Below are 16,018 nucleotides of genomic sequence, written 5' to 3'. Positions count from 1 at the left end.
AGGGACGGAGGGTGCAGTAGAGCATCGTACCTCCGCACAAACCAGTTCTGGAGAGGGCGCATACGCAGCCTAGCGAAAGGCACCACAGAGGTGGCTGCTGCCATATGCCCTAGTAAGCACTGGATAGCGCGCACAGACTGGAACCGGTTCCTTTTAAACATGGACACTAGACCCCTTAGGGACCGAGCCCTCTCCAAGGGGAGCAGGGCCTTACCCTCCACAGAGTCCAAAAGTGCACCAATGTAGGACACCTTGCAGTTGGGCACCAGTTTGGATTTCTCCAAGTTCACCAGGAGCCCCAGGCGTCGGCACGTGCTAAGTACCAAGCCAATGTCCTGCACCAGCCTAGACTCTGAGTCAGCCACGATGAGCCAGTCATCGAGGTACGGAAAGATAGTACAACCTTCTTCCCGTAGGAAGGAAACCACAGGGGCCACACATTTAGTGAACACTCGTGGGGCAGTGGACAGGCCAAAGGGGAGCACCTTATACCGGAAAACCCTTTGCCGGTAAACAAAGCTCAGGTATTTCCTGTGCTCCTTCCGTATGCCCACGTGAAAGTATGCGTCTTTTAAGTCAAGAACCGCAAACCAATCCCCCTGTTTCAGCAAGGCGATCACAGCCGCCAACGTTACCATTTTGAATTTGGTCACCTTGAGGAAGGCATTAAGGCCCCTCAGATCTAAGATGGGACGTAAGCCCCCATCCTTCTTAGGGACCAGGAAGAACCTAGAGAAGAAACCCTTTACAGAGTCGTCATAGGGCAATTCTTCCACAGCACCCTTGGCCAAGAGCGACACGATCTCCGCATCCAGCTCGGCCATAGTGTTATTGACAGCTGTCAGGGGTGAACTGCATCTAGGCAGCTCAACAAACTCCAGCCCGTACCCCAGTTCAACAATAGTTAAGACCCATGAGTCAGATGTTATTGACTCCCACTCAGAGAGGAGTGGACTAAGTCTGTCCGAAAAGTTCGGGGGTACGGCTGGCGCGACCTGTCAGTACTGCCTCCCGGCGCCCTGCTGGTCTTTCTGCAGGGCCGGTTGCTGTGCCTGACGAGGCTTGAAGGGCCGACGCCTCCTCTGCTGTTGTGCGGGAGGGTAGGGCCGCTGCTGGTAGGCAGGATACTGATGATAGCCCGGCCGCTGCTGTTGGTATCTGCCCTGGTAGTGGTAAGGGCCGGACCGGGGAGCGTACCGTGACCTGGAGGAGGGCTTGTCCGCTGGAGCCAGACCCAAGGACCGCGCCGTCTGCCTGTCCTCTTTTTTCTTTTTCAGGGTCTCGTCGGTCGATTTGGAGAACAGCGAGTCCCCTTCAAAGGGCATGCTCTCCACCCTGGAACGCACCTCCTGGGACAGGGCCGTAGACCGCAACCAGGAGTGGCGCCTGAGGACCACCGCCGACGCCATCCCTCTAGCAGCAGTGTCAGCAGCGTGGCTCCCAGCGTTCATCTGCTGCTTAGACAGCCTCACAGCCTCCGTCTGTAGCAGGGACACCACAGCCTTCTGCTCAGGAGGGAGGTCCCGGGTATAGGATGCCAACTTCTCCCAGAGGTACAGCTGGTACCCTGCCATGATGGTCTGGTAGTTGGCAATCCTCAGACCCAGCGAAGCGACGATGTACTGGCGCCTGCCCATGGCATCAAGCTTCTTGCCCTCTTTATCGGCAGGCACCGAGGAGTGACCCGATCGTCGGGGGTTGAACTCCTCTGTGACCAAGGAGGAAGGTGGAGGGTGTTTCACCAACGCCGGCCAGGTGCCCTGCTTGATCTTGTAAAGCTGCTCGATGCGCTTGGACGTTGGAGGTTGATCACAGGGCACCTGCCACACCTTCTCCACAATCTCCTCAATACCCTCGAGCATGGGGAAGCCTACGTACGCCGGATTATCTCCATAGATACGTTTGAGGAGCTTGTCCTTGGTCTGGGGAAGTGCCGAAGAGATGTCCATCTCGAGAGCCTTGGCCATCCTTGCCATCTGATCGGCGTAGATGCGGAGGTCCTCGAATGGCGAGTCCGCAGATGGCACTAGCTCCTCAGCTGGCGATGGTTCGGACCAGGACTCCGACTGGTAGCCGCCAAAGCTCTCGACATCCTCCTCATCGGAACCGAGCTGGGATTCCGGAACCTGGAGCGGAGGGGGAGCCCACGCCGACCTCGACGTCGAAGGCCTCGGTTCCGACACGGAGAAGCCCGCAGGTGCCCCCTCCCATTGGCAACGGTATGGCGAGGGGAGGTAGGAAGCCTGCCGATGCCGGGACGCAGTGGACCGGACTGATCGGACACTGTCCCCGGAACCATGCCGCTCACGACCGACCAGAGGTGGAGACGGACGGACAGGCGACGGACGGCTCCGACGAGGAGATGGGCTCGGTTCCAGCCTCGGTGACCGAAGGGCAAGCGATGGTCGGCTCCGACGGTGCGGGCTCGGCTCCGGCCCCGACGAGAATTCCGCGGGCACCGTCTCGAAGGCCATCGGATCCGGCACCTGCACGGAGATGTCCTCTGGCTCCGGGGAGCCCAGGTGAGGGGAAGGCGTGTGAGGAAGCACGATGACCTCCTCCTGAGGAGCGGGACGCGGCGACCGATGGTGCTTGGTCTTTTTCTTCTTCTTCGGTGGTTCCGAAGAAGACCTCGGAACCGACGCGCTCCTCGCCTTCGAAGGGGACCTCGGCTTCGACCTCTTAGGCTTCATCGGAACCGATCCGACCGTCGGTTCCGACCGGGGACTCGGTACCAGGATCCTCGGTTCCGAAGCTGGTCTCGGATCCGACCTGGTAGATGACGCGCTACGGGGCGGCCGCACCGGTCCCTGCGCTGGAGAGGCCGCTCTCGACGCCGAGGTACTCGGGGGACGCGGTTTCGACCCCGACCTCGCGGAGGCCACTGAGCCAGCTCTGGAATGCCGTTCGGCAGAGGGGCTTGGGCCGGCCTTGGAGGAGGGCAACGGAGCGCCTCCGGACATGACCTTCTGCCACAGGGAGGAATTCAATCGGGCCTTGCGCTCCTGCCGGGCCTTGCTGGTGAAGCCCTGGCAAATTTTACAGGCCGTCACATTATGGGTCTCTCCCAAACAGAACAGGCACAGTTCATGGCCATCGGTTTTGGCCATTTTCGTGTGGCATTGGAGGCAATGCTTGAAGAGAGCCTTTGAGGCCATCTTCAGGGGCACGCGAAAGGAAGGTCAAAAACAGTCCGAGTCAAATTACCGAGTCCACAACAATGTCCAAAACGAGATCCGAAGAATAGTCGAGGTCACGAAGTCCGAAGTCAAAAGCCAAGCAATCAGTCAGAATAAAGCACGAAGCACAAAAAAGCACAGAGCAACGAAGCTCACGTTCTCTCCAAGCGGCGGCAAGAAGAGAACTGAGGGAAGGGGCCGTTGGTCGCTGGAGGATCACGTGACCGTTTGGGCGGGAAAACGGTCGCTGAGGCGCGCGACAAACGGCCCCTTCGGAGCCATGGAAGCTCTAGAAAATTCTCCGGCGGCTGGCCTGCGCCTGCGCAGTCCCCATGTGTGGAGGCACAGAAGAACGAAGATGAACCATTGTTTCTGCAAGGGCTACAGCTGCTGCAGTGACCTATTTTAACACCTTACCGGTTCAGGTGGTAATTTGCCTTCCTGTTGAATAACTACCTAGAAATAAAACCAAGAGTCTCAACTAAGCTGCACTAATGTTTGAGCATCCTACTTAATTGGGCCTCTGCTCCTCGGTTACAATCCCCAGGTCTTGGTGTTGGTAAACTACATGATCATAAACTGCTTGTTTTGTTTGTAAGTATGATTATTGCAACTGTTCCCTGATTGTGCCTTTGGGTTTGCAGAAAATTCATAAAGTGCAACCAGCTTGAAGAAAGTAAGCCAAATCCCAGAACTACATGTTGTCTTCCCCAGGCCATACTTAATGTGCATATACTATCTGAAACACTTCCATACTTTAACTAGAAGCTATTTACAAAAATTATTTGGAAGATCCAGGGCAATGCATTTAAATAATAAAACATTTATCTTATTCCAGTTTGTCATTGTGCTTGGCTCATTCTTGATGACATACATAGCATGTATGTCATAGCATACATAGCAACAGCCTATTCCTAACGGCAGGGTCCGTATATTGCTGAATCACAGTGCAAAAAAGCTGCTATAATTCAATAGCACCAGCATAAAGCATTCTGCCCATAAAGCACAACTGTTACTGACAACTGCATCAAGACACAACAGTCTTAGCTTAGGACACACCTGCTAATATAACATCACAGCAGTGATAAAGGCTGAGCTTTTTTCAGCAGTGTTCCACCAAAGTAAATGGAAGAAACTTCCATGTATGCTGCAAACCCGTGTCTGGAACTCTACCCAGCATCAGGCCAGGGCAGCTGCCCTGGTTGCCCATTGGCTAAGAATGCCCCTGACAAAAGTTTCTATTTGTAGGGGATTTTTAATGGGGAATAGAGTTGTAATGAAGCAGTCCATCAACTAAGCTCTCTTCTGCAGACTGAGTGATAAGCTCAAGTACCTGGTTTAGTACCTCAGTGAAAACTAGGCTGTAGTGTGTTTTAGGAGCAAAGTAGCCCAAGAACTCCTTTAAAAAAAAAAAAGTCGGGAGAACAGATAATAAAGCCCCTGTATTTCAGAGCAAAGTATAATGGGAGGATGATAAGCTGTTCATGGGAACTCAGAGAATTCTGAATTTCTTTCTTTTGTACCTCAGCCTTCTCCTCCTTTACATGAGGCTCTCCTAATTTATCCTCACAATTTTATGAGGTAGAATCTGGAAGGTTTGTTCCTGTAATAGCAGTGTAACGCGCATATTAAGGAACAAGTTTTAATCAAACGTTTCCAAGTAGTCTCCAGCATGGGTCTTAAAAACAGTTAACTTCTACAGATCAACTAGAGCCAATATAGAACCAATATATCACTCATATGTGCAACCAACACCACCCCCTGGTAGAGTTATAAAACCATTATAACCCCCTCTTTTAATTAAACCTTTAACATAATATTTAGAAAGGCACATAATTTGTAAACCAAAAAAGTTTCTGAGGGTGCCTTCCTGATTCAGTTCTATATTCATAAACCAAGCCTGTAACACGGCTTACGGGCAGCCCAATCCTAAGAAGGGCACGGAAAGTGAACAGGAACCGAACTAAGGCTTGCGAGGGCGCATCTAGCCCGTACGCCCGCGTAAGTGGCCTTCCGCCCGCGCTGGGACGTGGCGCTGGCCCGCCGGCGGGCCAGCACCGGTGCAAGCCACAGGCGCCCGGGCGGCGGCGCAGAAGTGGCGTAGAGCCCTACGCCGACGCAGGGGGGGGCGGGGAGCAAGGCGGGGTCAGAGTTAGTCCGCTCCCTAAGCTCCTCCAGAAGCGGGAACGCCCACAGCGGCGCAAAAAAGCTACGCCACGGAAAAAGAAGGCGTAGCCCATAGGCGTCCATGGAACGGCGAAAAATCAGCCCCCTCTCTGAGCGCCTCGCCCCGCCCCTATGGCCCGAAGGAGCATAGGATGAGAACTATCCCGGGGACCAATCAGCGTGCGCGCCCGGCGTGGACGAGCCCCCCTCTCTGCACCCAATCACCTGCGACCGCGCCCTACAAAACATCCGGCCAGCGCCGCCCAAACCCCCAGGTAAGTGAGCACTCGGCCGGAGGCTCTGCCCGTCTGCTGAGTGGCATTGCCCCTTTGAAAACCGAAACGGGCTGAGGGCATTCACATTGGCAGGCGCAGAATGCACTCCGGGGACTTTGCGAAAAACTGGGGGAACTTCGCATAAAGGGGAAGAGGTGCAAATGTCTGCCTAACTCTCTTTCTACCGTGATAGAAAGAATGACTCCACAGCTAACTGATGCATGCTAGTTGCTTCTAACTAAGCACAAACAAACTAACCTTTCCGTGGCAGAAGGGAATGACACTTTGCAAATTAACCGCATGCTCTCCCGTTTCCTTGCAGGTGCCCTGACTCTGGCGCTCCCACCTGGTGATGACCGACGGAGCGCTGACAGGTAAGGAGGAGGTGGGGGGGGGCATTCCGCAGATTAGTGCAAACCGCCCATTCACCTGAACCCACCCGCTCACTTGCCGCTTTGGGTGAGGCCCAGCAGGGGTGGGGGGCAACCATGGCCGCCCCTGGCTGCCTCAGAGGCAGGCGCCTCGAAAACCACATGTGGCCAGGTGTTTGTTGTGACCAGCTCATTCTCTCCCTTAGAGGTAAAGGCTTGCCAAGGCCGAGTGCATCCTCACCAGACCGTCATGCATCAGCTGCTGCCCTCGACCATGTGCAACCCCCCCCCCCGGATGGCGGAGTGTGGGGCTTGCCTTGCCAGTGGAATGAGGCAAAGCCCACACGTGTCTTTTTCCCCCACAGGCACGTCCAGGGCATGGCTGCTCCCCCGCGCCCCGCCCTCCCCAAACATCTCTGACGGACGGTTGGCTGCAGCCCAGGAAGCACCGTCGCGCCGCGGCCTGCATCCCAGCCCCGCCCCTCCGAGCGGGAAGGAGGGCTGTGTGGAATGCTCCGGCTCCCTCGCCAGCCTAAACGCAAGCCCGCTCTTTCCAGTGCAATAAAACGAGATGTACAACAACTGTTTTCTGTGTCTGCGAGTCTGACTTCGTCCTCCGCCCCTCCCCCAACACTCCCGTCACATCTCCCCACCTGCACATTGCCACAAATGTATCCGACACACCCCGTCTTGCCTCCCCGCCCCCTCCCTCCCTCCTCCCCCCCTCCTCCTCTGTATTTGACCAGTGTCTGTACCACCCATCTGCCGAAGAGAACTTGATTCTCAGAAGCCTGTGCCACAATAAAATTGGATAGTTGTAAAGGTGCTACGGGACCCTTTTTGAATTCGCTACCACAGGCTAACACGGCTAACCCCCCTGTATCTATGGCCAGGTAGAGGGTTGGGGCGGGGCATGTGAGCGGGGATCCCCGGTGGGGAGAGTAGCTGGCACACGATAAGCCAGGGAGAGGGTGGTGCGAGCTGCAGCTGCAAGGGGGCGGGAGATGGCAGGGCAAACGGTCCGCTCGCTGGAACCCTAGCCCCCACCAATGGAGAATCCAGGGTGGTGGCAGGTGGATGCCATATCCCGGGCAGGAGGTCTCGCGCGCCTGGGGAGGGTCGCCCCCATCGCAGCCGCAGCCCCAGCAACACAGTCCCATGAGCGGCCGCCTCCCAGAGTGGGTCCAGCCCCTCGGGCGTCTGCAGCAGCCCCATTGGTCATTCCAACACCTTCCACCCCAGGGCGTCCTGCCTCGCATCCAATCCCGTGGAGCAGTTGCCAGCCTCCCACGCCAACAGGCCATGGTTGTTGGGAGGGGTGGGGTGTGCCTCTCAAGTCCGTGCCGAAGCCCTGCTCGGGCGGCTCGTCGCCATCCTCGACCCTCCGGCCCCACCCGCTGCAGCAGCTCCACCCGCCCCAGAGGCACCCCTCCCTCGGGCCCAGTTGCGTGCGAGAGGCCGGGCCCGTGGACGGCCAAGGGGGTCCGGCCGCCGGCCTCGCCGGTGACCGCCGCTGCCGCCTTGGGGGTGGGGTGGGGTGTTTTGCTGCACAGACGGCTCTCCTACACGCCTCCCCTTCCTCACGTCTGCTGGGGGAGGTGGGATGATATAATAATAAAGGCTGATTTCTGTGCAATGGGTGTCTGTGTTCTTTGCCTTGGGATGGGGACGAGGGGGCAGGCCCGCTGTGTCTGCCTCTTGGTGGCGGCCTCAGGCCAGCCCTCCCCTTCGGCACCACTTGGGGGCTGTCCCCTGCTGCCAGAGACTGGCTGCTGCCCTGGATTCCTCATGGCAGGGCGCCTGCCAGTCCCATGCCAACCTCTCTGGACGCGGCTGCCAGGGACTTGGTGCTACATTGGGCAAACGGGGGAAAGGCTTCTCAGACTACGCCCACCCCTCTCCTTCCCGACTGCGAGCCCCGCCCGACACACGAGCCGAGGCAGTCTGCCAGCATGGGCGCGGTTTGCCTGCTGCTCTGGGGCCTGGCCGGGATCGCGTGCTGCCCATAGGCTGCGCCTTTCCTGGCCCCTCCCCCTGACGCTTGTCAGGAACAGCGCCCTTTGGCTGCGCCTGGCGGCGGCCGTGGATCAGACCCGCCCACAACACTTTCTGGTTCTCCAAAATTGCATCTCTGCGCCGCTGCGGGCGCCGCTGCGGCCACACTTTGCTGGCACAGGATCCGGCCCGGCGGCGCCGCCACACCACCAGTGCAGCCGCGTCGGCGTTGGGGCCGGCCATAGGATTGCGCTGTTAGGCTTGGGTTTCAGGGCATCTGACTAGGTCCAAAGTCTCAATTATGGGTACGTTGTCTTTTGCCTGCAGTGTTGTATTAGAATCCTCAGGATTTTCCGGCAATTCCTCCTCAAAAGCTGGCTACTCTTTAGAAGGTACAGGACCTCTACTAACATATTAGCCATGTCATCCTCTGCTATACCCTCTTGTGTGCATTGCTCATCCTTTCCCACCAATTCACTTTCTTTTCTTTCAGCGAATTAGGGTAACAGGTCTCTACGTATTGTAAAGAGTGGACTTTCTTGATCAATTGGGATAGGTTGCATTGTTTAGCAGTGCCTTCTACTGCTGCTTCTCTCAAATCAATATCCAGTTCACTTACTCTATTTCCGCACAGCACTTTGCTTCTCTATCTTGAAGAGGCTCTGAGACACCAGTTATTTTAGATACTGTTCCTAAAGTGTCCTTCAGTTTTGGGAGAGCGTTTACAGTAACATAGAACAAACAGAACAATTGGTGTTCTTATTATCTTTAGCAACTGTATCTGTACAAACTGTATATAACACTGAATACAAGCTAGTCTGTAAAAGTGATTTATCTTTCTGTAACTGAGGGTATATATGCCAACAATACTGTTTGTACTTTTATATAAAAATTGAAATAAACTGAGGGTTTTTTAAAAAAGAAACCGAAGTATGTCCATGAATAATTTATGTAGGGAAAAAGTTCCAGGGAATGGAAATATAGAACAGGTGTCATTTTAAACAAGTTTTTTGTTACACACTCTTGCCACCATCATTTGGAAAAAATATAGGCCTGTTATCAGTAGTTACCTTGTTAAGATAGGCCAAAAGTACAACTGTCAACTTTTTCAAAGTCAGTTTACTTCAAAGTACTGCTGACTGGATCAGAGGAATTCGGACTCTGAAGAATGTATCCTCCACCTCAGAGTTGTCGATCTTAGTCGCAGGTGATGGAGAGTGTAACAGCTATAAGATACTGCGTGGTCTGAGCCATTAGGCCTGACCTGTCTAGAGGCTTTTAACAGCCATCCAGTAATGGAGCAGATGCTGTGGACTCTTATTCCTTTCTGCGCTGGGAGATCAATCTCTGGAGTCTGAGCACACACAATTCTAGATGTGATATCTAGGCCCTAGCCCAGGTCCAGTCTTTTGGAATCTGACCAAAATGAACAGAGGACATCTTGAACCAACGATTCTTGGTAATTTACCAGAACATGAGAAATTTCATAGGTCCTTCACTGACCACTTCACAATGTGAACAAGAAGGTATGAGTATATATACATGGGAGATGACTCAAACGTCCAAAGATAAAACCAAGTCAGAAGAAAAGATAATCAGCCTTGGTTGCTGTCAGAGCAGAGATGTGAAGGAATCTGCTGATCTCACCAACTCTTCTTAGTCACAGTGGCTGGCAGCCAGCTCTATTGTCCTACATGAGAGTAGCAATGAAAGTTGTCATGATTTGCGGCAAGGTATCCACAGCAACGATTCTATCTATCCCATTAGCTGTGGGTGTTACCTGTGCTAAGGATGGGTGTATAAATATCAAACTACCTGAAGGTGGTGACCCAGCATGGTTGCCATGGAACCTATAAGAGCATCCACCAAAAAGGGGGTTGTCATAGAAACAGTGTTGTCTCTATAGCAACAATGTGCTATTCTTTTCCCTTCTAACTGGACTGTGGTAAAAAAACTTGAAGGTAACACATGTGTATTGGAAAAGGAGCTTCCCTGGCAGATGGCAAAAGGAAAACTGAAGCAGATGTTCTGGAACTGGTTGGTTCTACCTATGGCATCTTTTAAATGCCAAAACAAATCTCTCTCTTCAGAATGACATTTTTGAGAAATATAGAGCCCATTGCCAGTGATGGAGCCTGGCAAAATAAGGAGGAACCCTGGTTTACCTAAGGCTTCACCCCATCTCCTTTCTTCTTTCTGGCAGGTCACAGAGGTGCTGGGCTTCTGCACTTACAGCATTTCCAAGTGCATGAGGAGTAAAATGGCTTGGCTTTAAATCCATCTGTCAGGTGAATGTATACCCTAACAGCTACAAAGTACATTTGATTTCTCTTTGCATTATCACTTACATGCAAAACATTTACATGTATAAATCATGCATGAAGCTCAAAAGCACTTTTAGTTTCACATGGGAAATTCTACTTTGAACACTGAAGCCTGACAGAGGAAGTTGAAAAAGTTTTTAAAATTAGCTGGTCCCTACTAAAGGTATTGATTCCAATCAATTCGTGTTTAGAACCTGCAACACTGAGGAAATCTATATGTTGTGTTATCCCCTCTATATTGTAAAGATATAATAATGAACAATTGACCATTTGCTGTTCTTAAATGGTACCTCAAAATCTATTTCCTCAGAAGCCTTAACCAGACAATATGTTTTTTTTCTGGGGGAGGTCAAGTCAGCAGACATGTTCTGGGAGTCTGTACCTCCCTGGCACACGTGAGCCCAATTCACATAAGGACTGAAGTACACAGGGAGAAGGTGCTTAAGATTTTGCACATAAGCTGTTTTCTTGAGCAGGGAAGCACTATTTTTCCCGTTGAGGGCACATGTGGTACCTGTAGCTTTTCTTAATGGGGTAAAGAGCGCACGCGCACGCGCACGCGCGCGCACACACACACACAACTGTTTCAGGTCAGGAGAACAACATAAAAGGGGGGCTTAAGCATCCTCTTCCCATGTATCTGGCCCCAATCTGAATCTGTCCTGCATGTGCATAGATAGCAGACTCCTAGACTACGTCTTCTTTCTTCACCTGTGCTGTACCCAGGCCCTTAAGACAGGCTGCATTGCTCTGCCTAATGTACAAGTGCTCTTCTACTTTTGATTCCTGGCACTGCTTTTCTCATAAGATATAAAAAAGGAGTTCAGAAGAATGCAAAGCTCATGCTATTCCTTGCAGGGGGCATAAAAAACCCAGGGATGGCTCATGATATTCTCACGCTTGAGGCTGAAAATGCAAATATGGAGCACAGTCCACTGGGAGTGTGAAAATCTAATTGGAAAGATAATTTCTCAAAAGATTGCCTTGCATGAGACCCTTTTGTCTCTCTCTGCCGGCCTCAGTGATGCCTTGAACCCTCCACCTGAAGTGGATGCCTGACCATGCTTTGTGGTAAGGCTACTTTTGCAGCCATTCCCATTTTGCATGTAGTGACACTACATGGAAAGCTGACAGTCAGATGTAATCATGCATCTGCTTTTCAGTTTCATTTAACATGCAGTTTCCTTCCTTATCTATGAGGCTAACACTGGGACTAACTCCTATTCCCAACATTAAACATGAAAATGCTCTATGGACATGGGGAAATACTGGATGGCACTCAATTCCTGAGTATTACTAAAGACCACCCTCTTGACCTTGGCAATTCATTCAGATGGAAAGAAAACTTGACACCAATCTTGTGAATGTTACAAATATCTCTTTTCTAAACTTCTTGCAAAACTGTCAGTATGGTACCTCTGCAAAGATTCACAGGCCCAGTTACAATGATATGCTGGGGCTGAGGGTAAAGAAATGGGTTTGAACCAGATTTAATCCCGTAAAGAAATGTGAACTATCCTTTAGTGCTGGCAAAGAAAATTATGTGCCGGATGTGCACTTGTTCCCTAGCTGGGCTATTCCACACATTAAGCTGGAACCCATGGATCAATTCCACAAACAGAGGTGCTTTCCTCAGTGCAAGGAACCTTCCTCTGATGCAGAATCCAGCACATTTTCTACTTCCCTTGGCCATGTCCTTGTAGGTTATTCAGCACTACCCCTGACTTTGGCTTGTTTGCAAGATCACAGTGGCCAAAACTGGTTCTACAGCATCATCTGGTGGTGGAAACGTGTTACTTAAGCACTGGTACGCCTCTGCTTGGGTGGTGATTGAATTGGCATCAATAAAGGCCCAAAAAATGCCAGAACTGCTTTTTATGCAGGGTCTAGGAGTCTGCGTTAAGGTGATTTTCTCCAGGAACAGATAAAGTTGGCCAGTGCCTATGATGAACCCCAGGTACTGGAATTTGCAAAAGCCCAGGTGGCTCTTGGTGAAGTTTGTCTCACCAGAAGTAAAAGTAAACAAGTATTTAGAAAAAGTATTGAAATAGATTCAGAAACAATTTGAGCCCTTTTTGCACAATATATGTAGCCCTGTGCAGATTTCTTATTTATGTTATTTTTATTCCCCACTTTTCAGACAATCATCTCCCAAACCAACTCACATCAATCAATAGACAAAAGCCCCAACCCATCAGGCACAAGAATTGCAAAGGAACAGCCATGTTAGTCTGCTACAGAAAAACAGAAGTCCAGTGGCACCTTAAAGACTAACAACATTTATTTCAGTATGGAATTTTGCAAGTTTTGGGAGCTAACTTCCTCAAAGCATACCAACTGCATAAAGACTCTCCTGTTGCTGTGAATTGCTGCGAAAAATAAGATTTTAACTGAAAACTTGACAGCTTGCTCACTTAATCAGCATACTCCATTTACTTTCATCCTAATGAGTTAGGGCATATTCTGGCATGAACTAGATTTTTCAGATCCTCCCAATACAGACTACATGACAGGATAGGGTTTTGCTGACTGGATCAGTAAGATACTGGCTAGCCAGCAAACCCAGTAAGAAAGAAAGAAAGGTGACCATTTCAGACCGAGAAGAGGATCCTTGAATCCAGCTAGTGGTACATCTGCACCACTCTTCACATCACCTTTTACTAAAAGTTGGTATAAAAATATTGTAAATAAAGTTGGTGTTGCAGGATCCCGTAACCTTTAAAAAATGAAATTGGTAGGATCCTGCTATGGGTGAGCAGAGAAGAACTTGGATGGAGCATTTCCCCCCCGCTCCCAATACCAAAAAACAGCTATCTTTAGAACTGTAGGCATTTACCCCCTCCTTTTTCTCCTGGGCCCTGGGATCAGTTAGCTACTGAAGAAAGAATACCACAAGGATCCACTTACAGGCTAACATATGTAGACAGCAGCAGCTGAGGCTTGATTTTTGGCCTTATGATTGATGCTATGTATTGTAATGCCTGTGTTTTATTTAATCATGGCTTATCTTTTTCGCATATTTTAAGATGCTGTTTTAATATGTTTGTAGGTTGCTTTGAATGGTAGGGAAAGTGGGATATAAATATTTTTAAACACTTATAGCAGAGGTGTTTAAAAGGGTAGATTGGAAAGGGTGGTTGTGGTAGGAAATACAGCACTTAATAAGACCAAAAAGAGGACTGCAAAACTAGCCTCTTTTCTTGTGTGAAGGTTTGGGGGGAATCATTTTATTACAGTTATTCAGTGATAATTCAGTGAATTCAGTGAGACAAGTGATTATCTTCAAAGAACTGATCTATGGAGCATCTGGTCTGACAGTGGTACACATGTAAAACAAGCTCCCAATCCACACCACACCCCAGGATCTACCACTGTGCATCACTTCCTGATCTTTTAAAAATTAAGCTCCATTAAAGACACCTTGTTATTCTTGCCTTGCCTCAGTCTGAAACTTATGAAACTACTAAAACATAAGAATCATCATGTCAGATGACACCATCCAAGGTCTGTTTAGTCCAACATCTAGTTTCCAACAGCTGTCCATTGGATGCCTCTGGGAAACTCACAAGCAGAGCATAAAGGGAAAGGCTCCAAGGGCTCATTAATAAAGCAAATGGTCTGCATGCAAAGAATCCAGAGTTCAATCCCTGGCATGTCCAGTTAAGGAATCCCAGGTAGGAGGTATCTGCCTAAGAACTTGGAAAGCCACTGCTACTAAGAGCAGACAATACTATGATGGGATAGACTAATGGTTTAACTCTGCTTAAGTCAGCTTAATAGAAAGGAGATGCCTATTCCCTGTAGGTTGTTCTCCAGAAAAATGGTATTCAGAAGTATGTTACCTCTAAATATTCAGAAGCATATTGTCCTCTGCTTTACCATGAAGTCCTGAGTTTATTAACAAATGACAATGAAAAGGGTTGCTAGATATAAGGAAAACTAGCAACAACTTTAATGAAACAGCCTATAACACACAGTTGTACCAGTTCTATGGTGGTGATAATGGTGAAGAATGCTTATATATCTCCTGCTGGCTGCTGTTGGAAATGGAATGCAGGAATAGATGGATGAGATAAAGGTCAAAAATGGTACTACTTACATTATTTGAAGTTTAAGGATGCAATGCTATATGCACCTCTTGGAGTATACCCATTTAATTCAATGGCCCTTATGCGTATGTATGAAGTTCAAACGAACAGGCTGTAAGAATGTATTCAGACTTGCCATTACCCTGTGAAAAGTCTGTGTGGTGCAGACAACAGCTTAATACTCCCATACAGGTGTTTAAAGTTGACAATGAGGAAACTGAAGTTGTTCAAGATTTTTTATTCCTTTGCTCAATCATCAACCAATAGGGAGACTGCAATGAAGAAATCAGAAGAAGATTGAGACTCGGAAGAGCAGCTGTGAGGGAGCTAGATAAGATCCTTAAAGATAAAGAAGACTCTCTGGGAACCAAGATCAAGATAATCTAAACTATGGTATTCCCCACTGCCATGTATGTATGTGAAAGTTGGACGGTAAAGAAAGCTGACAGGAAAAAATTTGATTCATTTGAAATGTGGTGCTGGAGGAGTCTGCAGATACCATGGACAGCCAAAAAGACAAACAAGTGGGTACTAGATCAAATCAAGCCTGAATTCTCCTTAGAAGCTAAAATGACAAGACTAAAGCTATCATACTTTGGTCACATCATGAGAAGACAAGATTCTCTGGAAAAGTCAATAAGCTAAGAAAAGTGGAAGGCAGCAGGAAAAGAGGAAGACCTAAAACAAGGTGGCTTGACTCAATAAAAGAACCCACGTCCTCCATTTTGCAGGATCTGAGTAGGTCTGTTAGAGATAGAACGTTTTGGAGGTCTTTCATTCATAGGAAAATCAAAAAGAGTCCAGTAGCACCTTTAAGACTAACCAATTTTATTTTATTGTAGCATAAGCTTTCGAGAATCAAGTTCTCTTCATCAGATGCCGCCATAGGTCGGAAATTACTTGACGGCACATAACACACACAGGTGTTCCTACTGGAGAATATAGGCACTGGTAGATGAGCTTTCTTTCAGGGCAGTTTGTCCACTATTACTATTCTCCTTACTGACCTGTCCTCTTCATATGTTTCCAAGTATTCCCTGAGCAACATAGCTTTAAAAAAGGCAACTTCTCCCACACATTGCAATACATTATTTTGCCAGCAGAGGTCACCCATGACCATTACATAACAACCCTATAAGGTGGCCATTAATAACTTAGTTCCTCTAAGTACAGCTAAGAAATGCAGCATGTTCAACATTCCCAGACAGGGAGCTTGGCAGCCATTCTGGGTTGTCTCTTTTCTCAGCATTAACCACGTTCCAATAGATACTTGAAAGCTGGGAACAGGATGGAGAAGGACTGCATGCCAGCACAAATGAAGGAAACCTTCAGCCCAACTTGACCTGCTTTCCCCTCCACCAGCAAAACTGCTGCTACTGTTGGAGGCACAAATTACAATATGTAGCCAGCACTGAAATTCCCTCATTGTGCTGGACACAACTTCAACAAGCTCTAGCAGATGCTCTTGTCAGCAAGCTTCCTTTCCACAACATTAAAATTTGTTCCATATAAATTCTGCAGTTCTAAAAAACAAACATTTTCTGGGAAATTGAGATCTTCGAGCCCCTATTTTCTACTGGAGTGCAGGGAAATTATATTGGTTCATTGGTTGGTGGTGAG

This window comes from Eublepharis macularius, chromosome 14 (genome assembly GCF_028583425.1).
Source record: "Eublepharis macularius isolate TG4126 chromosome 14, MPM_Emac_v1.0, whole genome shotgun sequence".
Classification (NCBI taxonomy): domain Eukaryota; kingdom Metazoa; phylum Chordata; class Lepidosauria; order Squamata; family Eublepharidae; genus Eublepharis; species Eublepharis macularius.
This window is presented reverse-complemented; position numbering follows the sequence as displayed.